Here is a 21,345-nt window from a genome sequence, read left to right on the forward strand (position 1 = left end):
TAGCAATGCCAAATCCTACCGTTGTGGAACCCACACTTTCCTCAGGTATGAGCCCTGACTCTCACTGAGCAGGCTGGTATAATGAGCTGCTGGTGGAATTTTCTTTTTTCATCCACACTGAATAGGATAGTTTGTGTGACAAGTAGTATGCATACCACACATTTGGTATGCTTAATGAATGCTATTAATAAAAGTGTGACTAACCGGCATTACTCCCGTTGGTGTCCCCTGGCTAGGAAGAAACGCTGCATTACATAATTCACAGAATTGGGCAGCCAAAGTCTGTTTCCTTCTGAGAAAAATCATGCAAGGCAGGCCTGGCTTCGTTGGCTTCACCAGGAATCCTGACTCAGGATTTACATACAAAATGGTTGCTCGTGAAAGGTAACATGTAATTTTTTCCCCCACTTCCTTATTATGTTGTTTGAGTTCCTCCCTGGCTGAAGCCTCTTTAATCTGCAGGCTTTGGGTTCCACCTTGAAAGTTTTGACTCTTATTATTGATTCCAAAGTAAATACTGACTAAGGTGGTGGCAAAGTCAACATATTCTTTGAGAGGCAATTAATCTTAGTGTTGAGTGAAACCAGATGCCCGAAGTATACACCATGCAGTTGCAATTCTATTATACAATTGAGCTTACAAGAATCCCTCTCTGCACATACCATCTACCTCATACCAACTGTTGTGAAGAAGGAGGGCATCTATTTCTATCAAGGACCAAGGAATACTTGACGATATAAATTAATAACTAGTCTCAAAACCACTATTGACCTCTGGTCCACACATCAGACAGCACGAAGAGATTCTGGCAGTTACATTGCTGATAAGATGCAAACCTGTTGGTTAATCATTTGCCAAAAGGTAGCTGGTGATGCCTGATTAAAAAAAAAAAAAAAGTGAGCCCAATGTGGCTGTGTATCCTTGCACTGCTGCAGAATATCAGAAGAAACAGATGCCCGACCAAACACATCCTAGAGGAAAAATTCTCTTGACTTAAGAGCAGACCGGGATCTGGCCGGATCACCACCTGGGTAGCTAGAGCACAGGGTTGGCTGACACCCGCCAGCTACCCACGACCCCCGCCACAGGATTTTGAGACTGCTGGTGAGTGGAACACAGCTTCTGCTCCAGTCCAATCACGCGGGACCTGAGACTGCTTTGGTTGGGGAGGGAGAAATCCGGCCTACATAGGGCCACAAGCCTCTTCCGGTCAGAAAAGCACCGGGGTAGCTAGGGCGCAGGGTCGGCTGACACTCGCCAGCTACCCATAACACCCGCCACAGGATCTTAAGACTTCTGGTGAGTGGAACACAGCTTCTGCTCCAATTTAATTGCGCGAGGGACCTGAGACTGCATTAGTTAGGGAAGCAGAAAACCGGCCTGAGTAGGACCACAGGCCTCTTCCGGCTGGAACAGCACCAGGGTACTGCCAGCTACCCACGACCCCCGCCACAGGATTTTGAGACTGCTGGTGAGTGGAACACAGCTTCTGCTCCAATCTTTAAACAGTGACAACGACAACAACTAACCCCAGAGATTACCAGATGGTGAAAGGTAAACGTAATAATCTTACTAACAGAAACCAAGACCACTCACCATCATCAGAACCCAGCACTCCCACTTCGCCCAGTCCAGGGCACCCCAACACACCGGAAAAGCTAGACACGGATCTAAAAGCATATCTCCTGATGATGGTAGAGGACTTCAAGAAGGACTTTAATAACACACTTAAAGAAATACAAAGGAACACTGGTAAACAGGTAGAAGACAATAAAGAGGAAGCACAAAAATCCCTTAAAGAATTGCAGGAGAACACTGCTAAAGAGTTACAAATCCTTAAAGAAAAACAGGATAACCTAATCAAACAGGTAGAAGTCCTTAATGAAAAACAGGAAAACACATCCAAACAGATGATGGAAATGAACAAAACCATACTAGACCTAAAAAGGGAAGTAGACACAATAAAGAAAACCCAAAATGAGGCAACACTGGAGATAGAAACCCTAGGAAAGAAATCTGGAACCATAGATACCAGCATCAGCAACAGAATACAAGAGATGGAAGAGAGAATCTCATGTGCAGAAGATTCCATAGAGAACATCGGCACAACAATCAAGGAAAATGTAAAATGCAAAAAGATCCTAACTCCAAACATCCAAGAAATACAGGACACAATGAGAAGACCAAACCTACGGATAATAGGAGTGGATGAGAATGAAGATTTTCAACTCAAAGGACCAGCAAACATCTTCAACAAAATTATAGAAGAAAACTTCCCAAATCTAAAGAAAGAGATGCCCATGAACATACAAGAAGCCTACAGAACTCCAAATAGACTGGACCAGAAAAGAAATACCTCCCGACACATAATAATCAGAACAACAAATGCTCTAAATAAAGATAGAATACTAAAAGCAGTAAGAGAAAAAGGCCAAGTAACATATAAAGGCAAGCCTATCAGAATTACACCAGATTTTTCACCAGAGACTATGAAAGCCAGAATATCCTGGACGGATGTTATACAGACACTAAAAGAACACAAATTCCAGCCCAGGCTACTATACCCAGCCAAACTCTCAATTAACATAGATGGAGAAACCAAAGTATTCCACGACAAAACCAAATTCACACATTATCTCTCCACGAATCCAGCCCTTCAAAGGATAATAACAGAAAAAAACCAATACAAGGACAGGAACCACGCCCTAGAAACAACAAGAAGGTAATCCCTCAACAAACCTAAAAGAAGACAGCCACAAGAACAGAATGCCAACTTTAACAACAAAAATAACAGGAAACAACAATTACTTTTCCTTAATATCTCTTAATATCAATGGACTCAACTCCCCGATAAAAAGACATAGACTAACAAACTGGCTACACAAACAAGACCCAAAATTTTGCTGCTTACAGGAAACTCATCTCAGAGAAAAGGATAGACACTACCTCAGAATGAAAGGCTGGAAAACAATTTTCCAAGCAAATGGCATGAAGAAACAAGCTGGAGTAGCCATTCTAATATCTGATAAGATTGACTTCCAACCCAAAGTCATTAAAAAAGACAGGGAGGGACACTTCATACTCATCAAAGGTAAAATCCTCCAAGAGGAACTATCAATCCTGAATATCTATGCTCCAAATACAAAGGCAGCCACATTCATTAAGGAAACTTTAGTAAATCTCAAAGCACACATTGCACCTCATACAATAATAGTGGGAGACTTCAACACACCACTTTCACCAATGGACAGATCGTGGAAACAGAAACTAAACAGGGACACAGAGAAACTAAGAGAAATTATGAATCAAATGGATCTGGCAGATATCTACAGAACATTCTATCCTAAAACAAAAGGATATACCTTCTTCTCAGCACCTCATGGTACCTTCTCCAAAATTGACCACATAATTGGTCACAAAACAGGCCTCAACAGATACAAAAATATTGAAATTGTCCCATGCATCCTATCAGATCACCATGGACTAAGGCTGATCTTCAATAACAAAATAAATAATAGAAAGCCAACCTTCACGTGGAAACTGAACAACACTCTTCTCAATGATACCTTGGTCAAGGAAGGAATAAAGAAAGAAATTAAGGACTTTTTAGAGTTCAATGAAAATGAAGCCACAACATACCCAAACTTATGGGACGCAATGAAAGCATTTCTAAGAGGAAAACTCATAGCTCTGAGTGCCTCCAAAAGGAAACTAGAGAGAGCACACATTAGCAGCTTGACAACACACCTAAAAGCACTAGAACAAAAGGAAGCAAATTCACCCAAGAGGAGTAGACGGCAGGAAATAATCAAACTCAGGGGCGAAATCAACCAAGTGGAAACAAGAAAAACTATTCAAAGAATCAACCAATCAAGGAGCTGGTTCTTTGAGAAAATCAACAAGATAGATAAACCCTTAGCCAGACTCACTAGAGGGCACAGGGAAAGCATCCTAATTAACAAAATCAGAAATGAAAAAGGAGACATAACAACAGATCCTGAAGACATCCAAAACACCATCAGATCCTTCTACCAAAGGCTATACTCAACAAAACTGGAGAACCTGGATGAAATGGAGAAGTTCCTAGACAGATACCAGGTACCAAAGTTGAATCAAGATCAGGTTAATGATCTAAACAGCCCTATATCGCCCAAAGAAATAGAAGCAGTCATTAATAGTCTCCCAACTAAAAAAAGCCCAGGACCAGATGGGTTTAGTGCAGAGTTCTATCAGACCTTCAAAGAAGATCTAATCCCAGTTCTTCACAAACTATTCCACAAAATAGAAACAGAAGGTACTCTACCCAACTCATTCTAGGAAGCCACAATTACTCTGATACCTAAACCACAAAAAGACCCAACAAAGATAGAAAACTTCAGACCAATATCCCTTATGAATATTGATGCAAAAATCCTCAATAAAGTTCTTGCTAACCGAATCCAAGAACACATCAAAACAATCATCCATCCTGACCAAGTAGGTTTCATCCCAGGGATGCAGGGATGGTTCAAATATACGGAAATCCATCAACGTAATCCAGTATATAAACAAACTCAAAGACAAAAACCACATGGTCATCTCGTTAGATGCGGAAAAAGCATTTGACAAGATCCAACACCCATTCATGATAAAAGTCTTGGAAAGATCAGGAATTCAAGGCCCATACCTAAACATGATAAAAGCAATCTACAGCAAACCAGTAGCCAACATCAAAGTAAATGGTCAGAAGCTTGAAGCAATCCCTCTAAAATCAGGGACTAGACAAGGCTGTCCACTTTCTCCATACCTATTCAACATTGTACTTGAAGTCCTAGCCAGAGCAATTCGACAACAAAAGGAGATCAAAGGGATACAAATTGGAAAAGATGAAGTCAAAATATCACTCTTTGCAGATGATATGATAGTATATCTAAGTGACCCTAAAAATTCCACCAGAGAACTCCTAAGCCTGATAAACAGCTTCGGTGAAATAGCTGGATATAAAATTAACTCAAACAAATCAATGGCCTTTCTCTACACAAAGAATAAATAGGCTGAGAAAGAAATTAGGGAAACAACACCCTTCTCAATAGTCACAAATAATATTAAATATCTTGGTGTGACTCTAACTAAGGAAGTGAAAGATCTGTATAATAAAAACTTCAAGTCTCTGAAGAAAGAAATTATAGAAGATCTCAGAAGATGGAAAGATCTCCCATGCTCATGGATTGGCAGGATCAACATTGTAAAAATGGCTATCTTGCCAAAAGCAATCTACAGATTCAATGCAATCCCCATCAAAATTCCAAATCAATTCTTCAACGAATTAGAAAGTGCAATCTGCAAATTCATCTGGAATAACAAAAAACCTAGGATAGCAAAAACTCTTCTCAAGGATAAAAGAACCTCTGGTGGAATCACCATGCCGGACCTAAAGCTCTACTACAGAGCAATTGTGATAAAAACTGCATGGTACTGGTATAATGACAGACAAATAGACCAATGGAATAGAATTGAAGACCCAGAAATGAACCCACACACCTAAGGTCACTTGATCTTCGACAAGGGAGCTAAAAACATCCAGTGGAAGAAAGACAGCATTTTCAACAAATGGTGCTGGCACAACTGGTTGTTAACATGTAGAAGAATGCGAATCGATCCATTCCTATCTCCTTGTACTAAGGTCAAGTCTAAGTGGATCAAGGAACTTCACATAAAACCAGAGACACTGAAACTTATAGAGGAGAAAGTGGGGAAAAGCCTTGAAGATATGGGCACAGGGGAAAAATTCCTGAATAGAACAGTAATGGCTTGTGCTGTAAGATCGAGAATTGACAAGTGGGACCTCATGAAACTACAAAGCTTCTGCAAGGCTAAAGACACCATCAATAAGACAAAAAAACCACCAACAGATTGGGAAAGGATCTTCACCTATCCTAAATCAGATAAGGGACTAATATCCAATATATATAAAGAACTCAAGAAGGTGGACTCCAGAAAGTCAAATAACCCCATTAAAAAATGGGGCTCAGAACTGAACAAAGAATTCTCACCTGAGGAATACCGAATGGCAGAGAAGCACTTGAAAAAATGTTCAACATCCTTAATCATCAGGGAAATGCAAATCAAAACAACCCTGAGATTCCACCTCACACCAGTCAGAATGGCTAAGATCAAAAATTCAGGTGACAGCAGATGCTGGCGAGGATGTGGAGAAAGAGGAACACTCCTCCATTGTTGGTGGGATTGCCATCTTGTACAACCACTCTGGAAATCAGTCTGGCGGTTCCTCAGAAAATTGGACATAGTACTACCGGAGGATCCAGCAATACCTCTCCTGGGCATATATCCAGAAGATGTCCCAACCGGTAAAAAGGACACATGCTCCACTATGTTCATAGCAGCCCTATTTATAATAGCCAGAAGCTGGAAAGAACCCAGATGTCCCTCAACAGAGGAATGGATACAGAAATTATGGTACATTTACACAATGGAGTACTACTCAGCTATTAAAAAGAATGAATTTATGAAATTCCTAGCCAAATGGATGGACCTGGAGGGCATCATCTTGAGTGAAGTAACACAATCACAAAAGAACTCACACAATATGTATTCACTGATAAGTGATATTAGCCCAGAACTTAGGATACCCAAGATATAAGATACAATTTGCTAAACGCATGAAACTCAAGAAGAATGAAGACCAAAGTGTGGACACTGTGCACCTTCTTAGAATTGGGAACAAAACACCCAGGGAAGGAGTTACAGAGACAAAGTTCGTAGCTGTGATGAAAGGATGGACCATTTAGAGACTGCCGTATCCAGGGATCCATCCAATAATCAGCTTCTAAACGCTGACACCATTGCATACACTAGCAAGATTTTGCTGAAAGGACCCAAATATAGCTGTCTCTTGTGAGACGATGCCGGGGCCTAGCAAACACAGGAGTGGATGTTCACAGTCAGCTATTGGATGGATCACAGGGCTCCCAATGGAGAAGCTAGAGAAAGTACCCAAGGAGCTAAAGGGATCTGCAACCCTATTGTTGGAACAACATGATGTACTAACCAGAACCCCAGAGCTCTTGTCTCTAGCTGCATATGTATCGAAAGATGACCTAGTCGGCCATCAATGGAAAGAGAGGCCCATTGGACTTGCAAACTTTATATGCCCCAATATAGGGGAATGCCAGGGCCAAAAGAATGGGAATGGGTGGGTAGGGAAGTGGGGGGCGCTATGGGGGACTTTTGGGATAGCATTGGAAATGTAATTGAGGAAAATATGTAATAAAAATATTAAAAATTAAAAAAAAAAAAAAAAGAGCAGACCGGGTGTTGTGGCGCATGCCTCGGGCGGCAGAGGCAGGCAGATTTCTGAGTCTGAGGCCAGCCTGGTCTACAAAGTGAGTTCCAGGACAGCCAGGGCTATACAGAGAATCCCTGTCTCGAAAAAAAACAAAAACAAAACAAGAGATGGGCAGGTGTTTCTTCCTCTATCTCTCTCATCTAACAAAAGATTCCATTCAGTGGAACCCATACTGGAAGGGTATTTCAAGTGTAGCTGCGTCTTTGAAATCTTCTGATGAGACAGCTTCTATACCAAAAGGAGGCTGGGATATTGCTCTTAATTTTTTCATTACCTCAATGCCTGCAATAGTGTTCTGTACTTCATAACTATAGTAAGGTGAGGAAAGCATTATCTCCACTGTGCTTCAACGGTGCATTGACGTCATCTGCTTGAACTCTTCCTACATCCAGTCTTATGGTTTACTTAAAGCACCTATTTCCTGTTCGCTGCTACATCTTTTAAACAATAGTTTGCCTTCTTCCTCCATCACTTGGTATAGGACCCAAGAATTACAGGCTCAACTCTTGTTTTTGTCCTTTCCAAGAAAGTGAAGAAGCAGATAAGACAGGAAGATAACCCTTTACTGGAGGAAACTCATACCTGATGTGCTCAAGAACCCGAGGCTGGGGAGTCCAGGCCTAAGGAGTAAGCCTACTGTTGTTATTTTGTTAAATCAGCACAGTATGAAACTACCTTCTAAATATTTGTATTTGTACTCATAGGTTAGTGTAGCTCTCAGTCTTTATCAGAGCACTATCTGTGCAGAGACTCACAACTGGTCAAAGTGCGGAGAACCAGTGTCTGTGGAGTGCTTAGTCATAATGGGACATCTGTACCATATCTTCTTCTCCTATCAAGGCTCAGGGAACAAGGTGAAAGGGGGACTGAAAAGGGCAAGTGTCAGGAGAGGCTGGAGTGAAGGAGTGTCCTCTGTACATGACAGGACCACTGCAATCATGAGCTGATGGCCGCTGTGGTTGCCCGCACAAGATCAAGCCAACCAGCACTCCAGTACTGATGGAGTGGAGAAGAGGCACACAAGCTCCCCAACCCAGCTGAGAAGTTATTGACAGTTAATGGCTGCCATTCAGTGAGAAGGTAAGTTTGCTTTAGACGTGGCACCCTTGGTAGATGGCTCCTCACCCATTCATACATGGGCAGCGCCAGTTGGATTCAATCGGTTGTTTTGTTTTGTGTGATTTTCATTAAGGGAACAGGGAGTTGAGAGGCAACATGGAGGGTGTCTGGGAGAAGTTAAGGGAGAGGGGGGTGAATGTGATCCTAATTCAAAGAGTAAATAAAAATGTATTCTTTTTGGAGAGTAAGATAATCCTGCTTAGAAAATATGTTGTCCATGGATTTGACAATCTAAATCTAAATACAAAATAGGCATCACTGAGCTGAAGTAGTCAGATTCGAAATGTTTCCATCAAAGGTAAATAGAGAGGCGAAGGGCTTTCAGCTGCACAGTGAACCAAGAGTTGGACTCTGGCATTTATAGTGATTTGATGAAAGCCTTTATTAATATTTTCTGTGTTGGCTGAAGGAAAATGAGCAGCTGAGAGCACACTAAATAAGAAAACACCAGTGACGCACTACACATCTTTAATTAGTGCTAATGGTGCTATGTAATTAATTCAATTTGCCACCCCTTCTTCAGCAGAAACATTCCTTCCCTGCGGTTTCCACGAGATGCTGGAAAAGAGTCCTGATTTTCCGCAAAGATGTTGCTTCTCTGTTCCTGACAGTGACTGTGCCATTCAAATGCATAATGTGATAAGCTGGAGTCACACACAGGTGGTCCTTTCTGGGTTTGTTTGTCTGTCTTCTGCGTGTGCTTGTTTGTGTGTGCGTGTACATGCACTTAGAGACTCGAGATCAGTTTCAGATCTCTTTCTCCATTGTGCTCCATCTTATTCATTTAGTTAGTGTATTTGTGTGTGTGAATATGTGTAGTGTGTATGCATGCATGTATAACCTGTGTGTGTGTGTGTGTGTGTGTGTACACAAGCACATATGTGCAGGGTAGCTGGAAGATATAGGGTGTCTTCATCACTTGCTCGTGACCTTATATATATGGAGGCAAGGTCTCTAACTTGAACTCAAAGCTTATTTTCATATTGTCTGGCTACCTAGCTTGTCTGGGGATAGTCTCTCTCTCCCTCCTAAGTGCTGGGATTATTGGAGGTCTGCTCCATACATGGCATGACATTATATGAATGCTTTCTCAGCAAACACTTTACCCACTGAGCCACCTCCCCAGCCCCTGCCCTTTGTGCATATGAGCACAGGTGCCTATAAAAACCAGAAAAGGATATTAGATCCCCTGGGTCTATAGTGAGTTGTCTAGTACTGGTGCTTGGAATCAAGCTTCAGGCCTTTACAAGAGCAGCAAGTGTTCTTAACCCCAATTCCTGACTTACAGAGATGCTCCCCAACAGTCAGCTTCTTACATGGGTGCCGGGGACCTGAACTCATATCTTTACACTTGTCTGACAAGTACTGAGCCATCTCCCCAGCCTCACCTCGCTAGTCTTTTACAGGAGAGTTCCCAGATCATTTGGAAGTTTGAAGTCACCCCCACCCCTTTTGGCCTAATTCAACAGAATCCTCACACACTCTATTCCTAAGACCCATGGCTCTTCTGCTGTAACCTTGTCCCTGAAAGTTCAAGTCCAAATACAGAGACTGGGGACTGCTTGTTCCACCCCTCCTCCTGCCTTCTATCTGACACCAGAGTGACCTCGACTTCAGCCTTATTTCCCTTCCGTGTAATTAGCACTTCATAAGAGATCTTGTTTCCTGCTACTAATTCCTTTTCAGTAAGTTACAAATGATCTCACCTCTGCCCTCTGTCGTATTTCAAGGTGAATTATTAGCAAACTGTCAACCCTCATGCTCTGTAACTCATGTGACATGGGATTGGCCCTTTTTGATCAGGGACATTAGCTAATACACAAAGACATGGGCAGTGACTATCTTTTGGGCATATTAGAGAAAATATCTTACATATTTAGGAACGCAAAGCAAGGCATGTATTGTATTACATACACCACTAAGTGAAATAGAAGATGAAATTTTTGAAGGAGGAGAAAGAAAATAACTACAAAGCAAGAGTGAAGCCAACCTCTGCATAAGGCCAAGAGTCCAGATTCTGCACTAAAATTGGCTATAATCAATGCCACGTGAGGCAGATATACAGGGGTGTGTGCTGGCTTTCACAGCAGTATTCCCTGCTGATAGGAAATTGACCTTTGAAAGCAGAGATGACAATCAGATCTGATAACACTGTTCTCTGGGAAAGCCATTTCTATTTCATAATCCAAGTGCGAAAAAGCAAAAGCCACTGCCAGGGCGAGAGCTGTCGCTCTCTACTCTTCTATAGGAATTAGCAGTTTCCCCCTGCCCAAGCAGACCCTTGTCTAACACACAGGCCACTTGTTGGGTCTGCCATCCTCTGCCAAGTACTTTTAAGTGGCAAAAACATCCCATCGTCTTATGTAGCAGCCTTGCCTGTGTCCCCATGTGATCTCTTTCCTCGGCTTGCTCTTGCTCTCAGTATACAATTTGCATTTCATATTTTAGCTTGGTTTTCCTCTTCTTCTCCCTCCTGGAACTCTGATGAGGCAAATGGGAGACAATCATGGGGGGTTTTACTTTGTTTTATTTGCTTGCCCCGGTGCTAGGGAGTTGAACCCAGGGCCTCACTTAAACTAAGCTCATTCCCCAACTTAGCAGCAACCCTAGCTCCTTTTTGTGTCTTTTAACATCCTTTTTATGTTTTTCTTCACTATGTGTCCTACATTCTGTATAATTTCTCAAAATCTATATTCCACTTCACTAATTCTCTTACTGGCCATGCCTAATACAGTGCTGAGAGTGCCCGCCGTTGAGCCCCTGGCTACAATCACCAAGGTTCCTCTTTATGTTATCATTAGAAATATATCTTCTCTCTTATGTTCGGTTTTTTATTTCTCAAGCTTACCTATTTATTTGTTGGTTTGATTTTGACCTACAAGGTTTCTTTACTTTCTTTTTTTTTTTTTAAATACTTTTTGGATAATTTTAGGACTGAGGGCCTGTTATGTCTTTATTTTCCTCTTTCTTCTTTTTTGCTCTGAAGAACCTGATCTCCTTGGATGTTCGATTGCTGATTCATTCCGGAGAACTACGCTTTTTCCTTAGGGAGTAGTTTGGGGAATTGTGTGAGATACAAGCTGCTGAGTTCCCAACAGTCCTACTGGTCTGGGACAGCTTGAAATAAGTTTCTGGCTTACGATCTTCTGGACTGCTCAGGATTTATGATGTTAACTTCAGCTGAGGATGTACAAGTTGATTTATTTCCAGTATAGTGTTTCCAAGCCAGGAGTTTAGTGCCCCCTTGGCCTTTTCAGCTCTCATCAGACTTCCTTTTGGGGATACCTAAATTTCTGGTTCATCATTAGACATAAGGATGGAGAGCCCTGCGGGATCTCAACTTCGTAGGTAGATGATCTACTTTAAACATTAGACTTTTGCCTACTAGTCCTCTAGTATCATGCCAACTCTTAATGGTTCAAGGTTTTTAAGCATGTGTGTGAGCTAGGCTAATTGTAGTTGTTTTGAACAAGGTGGCCAATCAGAGCCTCTAGCTTACTTCAGCAGTGGGAGTAGAAGTTTTTTTGGGGTTTTTTGGTTTTGGGTTGTTTTTTTTTTGTTGTTTTTTGGTTTTTTTTTTTTTTTTTTTTTTTTTTTTTGGTTTTTTGAGACAGGGTTTTTGTAGCCCTGGCTGTCCTGGAACTCACTCTGTAGACCAGGCTGGCCTCGAACTCAGAAATCTGCCTGCCTCTGCCTCCCAAGTGCTGGGATCAAAGGCAGGAGTAGAAGTCTTATCTGGGAGGTAATCAAGGTCAGATTACCCATCTCAACAGTACCCAGTCTGTCTCTCTGTAAAATGGAGAAGTAACCGTGCTGGAAAGACAGCTGTGAAACAGCTAAGAGAGAATGCAGCTTGATGCCTAAACCACTGGAAGGACTCAGGAGTCCGCTTGGACTGCCGGAAGCACTCCAGAATCCCCCCCACCCCCACCCCCTACCAGAGGCACTCTGGAGTCTACCCAGCTCTCTGGGCCTGCTATCAACTCCCACCTGTCAGCTGCTCTTGCTTTGCGTGTCTATTTTAGAGTTTTTATGTCCTAGTTAGGCTGTGAACCGTGGGGAGCGAGGGCTGGTGTCGGCCTTACTAACTCCATAGCCCTCCTTGCTTCCTTGTAACTCAGAGTTAGGTATTCCCCAAGCACTATGAATAAACACGTGTGTTTCTACACTGTTAAGTGATTACTGAGGCTAGGGTGATATCCCAGTGAATAAAGCACATGGCATACAAATGTGAGGACCCCCAGAACCCACATAAAAGCTGGGCAGATATGGAAGCCTTTAATACTCCCAGCACTGGGAGACGTAGAGGAGTCCAGGGCTAGACTAATAGACTAGCCAGAACAGTGATGGCCAGGTTGAGCCAAAGACCCTGCCTCATTAATAAAATAGAGAGTAATTGAAGAAAACAATGTCAACTGCAGGCCTATCTATATACATGTGCACATGTACTCCACACACATATGAACATGCGTATATACATACACACATGTATGCAACAAACATATAGGCATACACAGAAGAAAAAAAAAAAGAGATCACAAGCAGGATGTGGCTATTTCTTGGTAGGAGAAATCTTAATGGGTAATTCCCAATGTGATTGTTAACTTTTGTTGTTGTTGTTGTTGTTTTAAACATTTTATTGATTCTTTCTGAATTCAACATCATGTGCCCCAATTTTGTATCTGCCCTATGCCCTTGCAACCTTTCCTCCCCAGAGAAAATAATAAATTAATTTTAAAAATCTCACCGTGGAAGCATACTGTATGTCAAATAGTATAACATTTTGTCCATAGATTTTTACTTGCAAATGTCCATTGCAAAGAGTCATTGGCCTGGTTTGAAGTCTCTGGCTTTTGCTACGTGATCAGTACTAGATCCTCACCAGGACCCCTCCCAGATCTCCTATTGTTGCCCTGTGTCATGGAGAGCCTGCAGCTTTGGATCTGTAGGACTGGCTTCTTCACATGCTCCAGCAGTTCATAGATGGGGTAGATGTTGGGGTGAGCCACCTCAAAGCCCTGGCTCTGGGCCTGGGGGGTAGCAGAGTCAGTCAGCTGGGCAGTTGGCTGGCAGGTGAGGTGCAGGGCTCACTATCCCTGCTCTCATGAGGAGCTGTTAGTTTTTTTTGTTTTGGTTTGTTTTGTTTTGGTTTGGTTTTAAAATATTTTCTTTATTTACATTTCAAACGTTATTTCCCTATCCCATCCCCCTTCCCCTTGCTCACCAAACCACCCACTCCCACTTCCCTGTCCTGACATTCCCCTACACTGGGGCATCATTCTCAGGACCAAGGGCCTCTCCTCCCATTGATGTCCAGCAAGGCCATCCTCAACTACATATACAGCTGGAGCCATGGGTCCCTCCATGTATACTCTTTGGTTGGTGGTTTTAGTCCCTGGGAGCTCTGGGTGTACTGGATGATTCACATTGGGTTGTTCCTCCTATGGGGCTGCAAGCTCTTTCAGCTCCTTCAGTCTTTTCTCTAGCTCCTCCATTGAGGACCTTGTGCTTAGTCCAGTGGTTGGCTGAGAACATCCACCTCTGTATTTGTCAGGCACTGGCAGAGCCTCTCAGAAAAGAGCTATATCAGGCTCCTGTCAGCAAGCATTTGTTGGCATCCACGGTAGTGTCTGGTTTGGTGACTGTATATGGAATGGATCCCCAGGTGGGGTAGTCTCTGTAGAGTCTTTCCTTCAGTTTCTGTTCCACACTTTGACTCTGTATCTCCTCCCATGGGTATTTTGTTCCCCTTTCTAAGAAGAACTGAAGTATCCATACTTTGGTCTTCCTTCTTGAGACTGTTAGTTTTGGGTGTCCACTTGACTTGCAGTAAAACCCCTTAAGAAAAGGGTCTCAAGGAGTAACTGAATAGAAATGCTTGGCCTGAAGGCAAGCTTGCAAGGGATTTTCTTAAATGAGATCATTGAAATAGAAGACCCACCTCCAAACATGGATGACATAATGTCCCCAGATGAATCCTAGCTTAAGGAAGGGTAGAGAAAGCAAGCTGGTTTTCTAAATGTGTGCATCTCTTATCTTTCTGCTCTTTATTGGAGATGTGACTAGCTGCTTCAAGTCACTGTCACCCTAACTTCCTGCAATGACAAACTGTAACCTAGAACCATGAGCTTAATAGACCTTTACCCCTCGGTGAACCTTTGTCAGAATATTTTATAATGGCAACAGAAATGAAACCATAACACGAGTTTGGATACCTGTCCAGGTGTAAAGCTACTCACTGTCTACCTCCGTTTCCTTTCCTGTTAATAGGAATAAGAGGACTGTCTGTGTGGTAGCCGAGAATGTAAAACAAGAACAGGTCCGTAAAGCTCTCAGTGCAGTGGCCAGAGTGTGGGGGAGCTTGGTGACCTCCAGCTGCAGACACTGGGAATGTGGGCCAAAGAGCCATCTGGTAAGAGAAGAATGTGATGCCGTCCTTATTTCAGAAAATATGTGTGACATGGTGTTTAGATGAAATCCAGGAACAGGCTTCAATGTGCCTTCCCGCTTAGCATTTAACTACCCAAATGTACACAGTTACACAAAGCGCCCCACATCCCTCTGCTCTCTGCCTTTTGATTTACATAGAGAGGAATGGCTTATAAACATTTGTCACGAGTCACCAGAGCGAAAAGGGGGGCGGGGGAGGGGAATGTGCCCTGCAGAACATCGGGAAGGGAATCAATCTCTAAGGCTGAGAATCCATCTGGGAAATAAAATCCAAATGGCTCTTGAGTACAGGTGGAAAACACAGGCTTGCCTTGAATGTCAACCTTCTATGAGCAGTCAGAAACACATAGACCTAAGTTTCGGTGCTTTTTATTCACAATGAACTTAGCATAATTTCTGATGTTGCCTCTACTCCCCTTTGCTGCCTTACAGATTGTAGATCAGGTGTGTGGCACAGCTATGCTATGGATGTAAGCTTGACCCTCAAGTGTATATTTCAGGCCAGTGTTTCTTTCCCATGTGAAATAAGGAAGAGAGATAATGTTATAAAATGAGTACCAGTCCCCTCTGTGGAGGCTGGTGTGGGGGGAGGGGAGGGAGGGTTAGATAACTGGAAATAAATTGCAAAAAAACCAACCGAAAACATCTTTTGTTCCTATTGGAATAATGCCTCTACACTGTATTAGCCAGCTTGGGGCGGCAATCCTAGCTGCCAGGATGCTGTCAGTCAGAGCTGAAAGGAGAAGAGGCATGTATGCCTTTATTTGCATAATTTTTTAAAAGGCTAGCTTAAATCAGGGAATTATCATAGCCTAACCAAATGAGAACTAAGAGTTCTTAAAATTAATTGACAGGCCTTTGCACCAAACTGTCCATACGAATCACATAGTGAATTTTGGAAAGTCTGATGGAATAGAAGATTCTGGTTGTTGTTTTATTTTGTTTCTTTTTATTTTTTTTTTCCTCCAGATTGTTGTAACGTGCTTTTGAAAACTGAGAATGGCCCCCATAGACTTATATGCTTGAATACTTAGTCTCCAGTTGGTGTGTTGGGGTCTTGGAGGAGGTACATCACCAAGGACCAGCTTTGAGGTTTCAAAAGGGCCTTGCCATTCCCAAGTAGCCTCCTGCTTGTAGATCAAGATGTGAGCTCTCTCTAGGAGCTAAAGGGATCTGCAACCCTATTGTTGGAACAACATGATGTACTAACCAGAACCCCGGAGCTCTTGTCTCTAGCTGCATATGTATCGAAAGATGGTCTAGTCGGCCATCAATGGAAAGAGAGGCCCATTGGACTTGCAAACTTTATATGCCCCAATATAGGGGAATGCCAGGGCCAAAAGAATGGGAATGGGTGGGTAGGGAAGTGGGGGGCGCTATGGGGGACTTTTGGGATAACATTGGAAATGTAATTGAGGAAAATATGTAATAAAAATATTAAAAATTAAAAAAAAAAAAGATGTGAGCTCTCAGTTACTCTCCAGCACCATGCCAGCCTGCTGCTATATGCCCCGCCGGGATGGTCACTACTCTAATCTTCTGTAAACCCCAAATAAACTCTTTATATATATATTATATATATAATATATATATGTATATATTATATATATGTATATATGTATATATGTATATATATGTATATATATGTGTATATATGTGTATATATGTATATATACGTGTGTATATATATGTATATATACGTGTGTGTATATATATATATATATATATATATATATATATATATATATATACGTATATATATATAGGTTGCCTTGACAATGGTTTCTTATCGCATCAATAGAAAAGTAACTAAGAAAACAATCATCTACTAAATGGCAGAAAACAGAATGGTCAAGCTCACACACCCTTGTCCCTGGCTTCCAGTACTACACTTCCACTACTGCTGTGCCTCATGGGGAGTGAACTCATCACCTCCTATGTTGTATGGTTGAGCCAATTGTTTAAAGTGGGCTTTCCCCATCCAAAAGTTGTTTATCTTTCAGGCATACTGTACTAGTTTTCGACTCTTGTGAGTAAACTATCTGACAGTAACAACTTAAGAGAATGGTTTAACTCACAGGTTAAGGGGAATAGTCTTTCATGGTGAAGAAAGCATGGCCCCTTGCCCTCCATCAGAGAGCTTGAGCAGAAGTAGAGCTAGCTCAAGCTCTCAAGCCTCACCCCTAAGTCTGACAGCTAGGTCTCACGCCTGTAACGATCCTCTCAAAACAGTGTCAGAGTCTGGAATCAAGTATTCAAGTGCCAGCGGGGAACATTTCACACTCAAACTATAACGATTTTCAAGTTTGAAAAACTCAGTAGCTCTCTGAAGAATAGAAATCTCTGTCACGGCATCAGGGGTTCAAACTCTCCTTGCCCGTACATCTCTCTCCCTGTTGATATCTGACTTTTAATTCTTTCCTCTCTCTTCCCTCTTGCCTTTTCCCTTCCCTTCTCCCACCCCTCTTTTAGGTGCGGTGTGTAGGGTCTTGCTATGTAGGCCAGGGCTGGACAAACATGAATTATGATTGCTCTGCTTCGGCCTTCCTTGTGTGAGATCACAAGTGTGAGTCACCATGACCGACCTGTCCCTTTAAAGGTATAGGAAAAGTCTCCTTCACATTAGTTTCATTCTTCAGTGAGGTGGGGCTCCTCAGGTAGGTGTCATCTCTCTGTTTATGAGTTGGGTGTCTGCTCACCGTGTCACATTTTCTTCACCTCCTCCCTTCCCTCTCAGTCCCCCTGACCCAGGGTCTGGTACAGTCTGAGGCATTGCTTCAATGCTGGTCTCCCTCAATCTGCCCACCCACCTCATCCTACTTCATCTCTCTGAAGCTGGAACGGGTGAGGCTGGGCCTGGAATTTGTGACTAGAAACCGGGGGTTTTATGAACCGGAACTATGGGAAGACTGACGTGGGACAGACAGACAGACAGTAAGTAGGAGAGAGGCTGAGTCTGTGAGGTGCTGGAGTTTGCTAGAGCATTCTCTTGTTGCCAGGGAGTACATGCCCCTTAGGTAGGGAACAGTGAAGTGTGTACATAGTCTGATGGCAGCACAGAGTCAATTAAGGAAGAGTCTGCTTATCATGGAACCCAAAACACATCGGGAGGTTTTATGTTGACAAACCCAAGCCTGGAGGGAGGTCTCAACACTAAGAAGCCCTTCACAGGGTCATATGTACTGGTGGCAGGAGGACTGCTTGACTGCCTGGCCCCCAGTCTCTAGGAACTGTTGGCGAATGAGTGTATCCATATAGTTATACCAATTAGACAGAGAGACCGACATATTCTTGATGTGGACCATACTGAATTCAGCCCCCCTGCATCCTTTTCTTGGCTAAGTTGGATTTTTCAACATCAATGGGCCTGTGTTTTCTTTCTTAAATACTATCTACTGTAGAGAGTAAATGTGCTTGCTATTATTTTACACCAAAAAATGTATTAAGTGCCCCGTGTGTGGATTTTTATATTTGGTATAAGACTAGTAAAATATTTTATGAAAATTTTAACAAAAGACAAAGTAAGCTTTCTTTGACTATACAAATCTATATTTCATTGGAAATCCCCAGCATGGAATATAAGGATAATTAATATTATTTATGATCTTAGAAAAATATTTTCTGAAAGTCAATATTATTGAATATAAGCAATATATTGAATGTAAGTTTCTAGTTATATTTCTAAGGAATTTTCCGTTTAAGAAAATTAAGAGAGCAAATGTGCTATATGACGTCAGCCTGCTTATTTGAATATTTAATTAAGCAGAAGGTCAAATCTGAGCATCGTGTAATTGCAAATGTAGTCTTATTCTAAATCAGTAAAAAAACAAAACAAAACAAAAAAAAACAAAAAAAAACAAAAAAAACCAAAAAACTGGAGTGGAAACAAGGCATAAAATCAGAATCTGGGCCTAATAGCACTATAATCCCAGAGGCCTAGCAGCTGAGTCAGTCCAAGGCCCACTTGGCTACAGAATAAGTTCAAGGTTGGCTGGGTTAGCTCAGTGAAATCCTACAAAAGTCATAAGAAAACTTGATACTTGGTGACCGAATTTAAAAAAAATAAAATTTAGTACTCACTGATAAGTGGATATTAGCCCAAAAACTTAGGATACCCAAGATATAAGATACAATTTGTTAAACGCATGAAACTCAAGAAGAACGAAGACCAAAGTGTGGACACTGTGCCCCTTCTTGGAATTGGGAACAAAACACCCATGGAAAGAGTTACAGAGATAAAGTTTGGAGCTGTGAAGAAAGGATGGACCATCTAAAGACTGCCATACCCAGGGATTCATCCCATAATCAGCTTCCAAACGCTGACACCATTGCATACACTAGCAAGATTTTGCTGAAAGGACCCAGATATAGCTGTCTCTTGTGAGACAATGCCGGGGCCTAGCAAACACAGAAGTGGATGCTCACAGTCAGCTATTGGATGGATCACAGGGCCCCCAATGGAGGAGCTAGAGAAAATACCCAAGGAGCTAAAGGGAACTGCAACCCCATAGGTGGAACATTATTATGAACTAACCAGTACCCCAGAGCTCTTGACTCTAGCTGCATTTGTATCAAAAGATGGCCTAGTAGGCCATCACTGGAAAGAGAGGCCCATTGGACTCGCCAACTTTACATGCCCCAGTACAGGGGAATGCCAGGGCCAAGGGGTGGGGGTGGGTGGGTGGGGGACTGGGGGGGGAGTGTATTGGAGACTTTTTGGATAGCATTGGAAATGTAATTGAGGAAAATACCTAATTAAAAAATAAAAAATAAAAAAAATAAATAAAAAAAAATAAAATTTAACAGGGGCCCCACCTGTGGGTAGATAAAAGGCTTCCAGAACCATGTGTTCTAGTCTCCTTTCTGTCGATGCAATAAATATCCACACACAAGCAAAAGCAACTTAGGAGGAGAGGAGGCTGTGTGGCTTACACATCTGGGTTATAGGCCATCATTTAAAGGATGACATCATTTAGAGAAGCCAAGGGAGGAATTTGAGACAGCCACCCTCATTGCATCCAAGAGCAGAGAAAGGATAAATGCATGCAAGAAAAGAGCTCAGCTAGTTTTCTTGTAGAAAGCTACAAGGTTCCTACAGAGTCCGGGACCCCCAAACTAAGTGTTGCTGAAATTCCCTCCCAGAAAGAGAACTAAGGGACAACTACCGCTCTCCTAAGGTCCCAACAACAAACCAACGCACAATTCCACCAAAGTTCACTCTGGGAACCAATGTGTTTATTGGGCTTCCTTACAAGGTGTAGGTGAGGGGCTACTTAGAGGAATGTGGGTGCCTCCTCCCTCTAACATACTAGACCTGGAAATCCTTTACCCAGCAAAGATAAGGACCCTCCTTGTCCTTTTTCATATAAATCTTCTGGCCCCTCCCAGTGACCACCCCTGACCCCCATGACCACATGCAGTTTGGGCAATACTGCATCCAACTGGTTGGGAAAGGAGGCTGGATACTCAGGTGAGGGTTCTCACCACCTCCTTCCCATTGTCAACAAGCCCAGTCACGATGCTCTTTGGTAAGCAGATCGAGCTGGACTCCTGAAGATGGCCACAGTTTGGCTCAGGAGATAGCCCTGTACAGTGCCAGGGCATGACTGTCTTCCACTTTCACACCGAGTCTTCCCATATCAACTAAGGCAGTTAAAACAATGAGCATGCTCACGGACTAATCTGATCTAGACAGTCCCTTATTGTAACTCTCTTTTCAGCTGATTCTAGATTGTGGCAACTTGACAAACTAACAGCACAAGTCATTATGTGCAAATCCCAGAACTGGTAGTGGATAACCTCTACCACCAAGAGTTATTGGTCAGGAGGGCACCCAAGTTCTCCAAAACAATACAGGCAATTCCCCCTGAAGTTGGCTTACCAGCAGAAGTAGACCATAAGGCCCTATTGCTGAAGATTTCAGGACATAGATAAATTCAAGCTGTAACTAGGTTGACTAGCTCTTAAATTGCCAGAAGGTGCTCCATAGACTGCTGGGGAAGGATTGTCATCAACACTCTGATTTAGCTGTGAACACTGTGTGCAGTAAACCAACTGACTGTGCAAGATGTGCCCACTGGTGCAGTGACGGCAGATCTGTCAAGGGGTGAGTACTTTCTAGTTGGCACTGAGACCTGTTCCAGAGGAAGAAATTCACATCTTATGCTGCAAACCTGACCCCAAATCCCATGGCTAAGAAAGTCATCTACCTAGGGGACAGGTTGCAGCTGCTGCTTTGCTAAATGGATATTATGTACCCAGCAAATTGTCTTCTAAGTGATTCTGTTTGTCCCTATGGGTTAGTGCTGCTCTCAGTTTTAATCAGAGAGATGGAACATCTACATTACCCACACCCAAGTCTTAGATAGCATTGAGGGACAGGGGATCAACAAAAGTTAAGGTCTGGAGGATAGGGAGAATGTTGTGGAATA

Source organism: Mus caroli, unplaced genomic scaffold, assembly GCF_978045245.1.
Source record: "Mus caroli unplaced genomic scaffold, Mus_caroli_1 scaffold_19, whole genome shotgun sequence".
Taxonomy (NCBI): domain Eukaryota; kingdom Metazoa; phylum Chordata; class Mammalia; order Rodentia; family Muridae; genus Mus; species Mus caroli.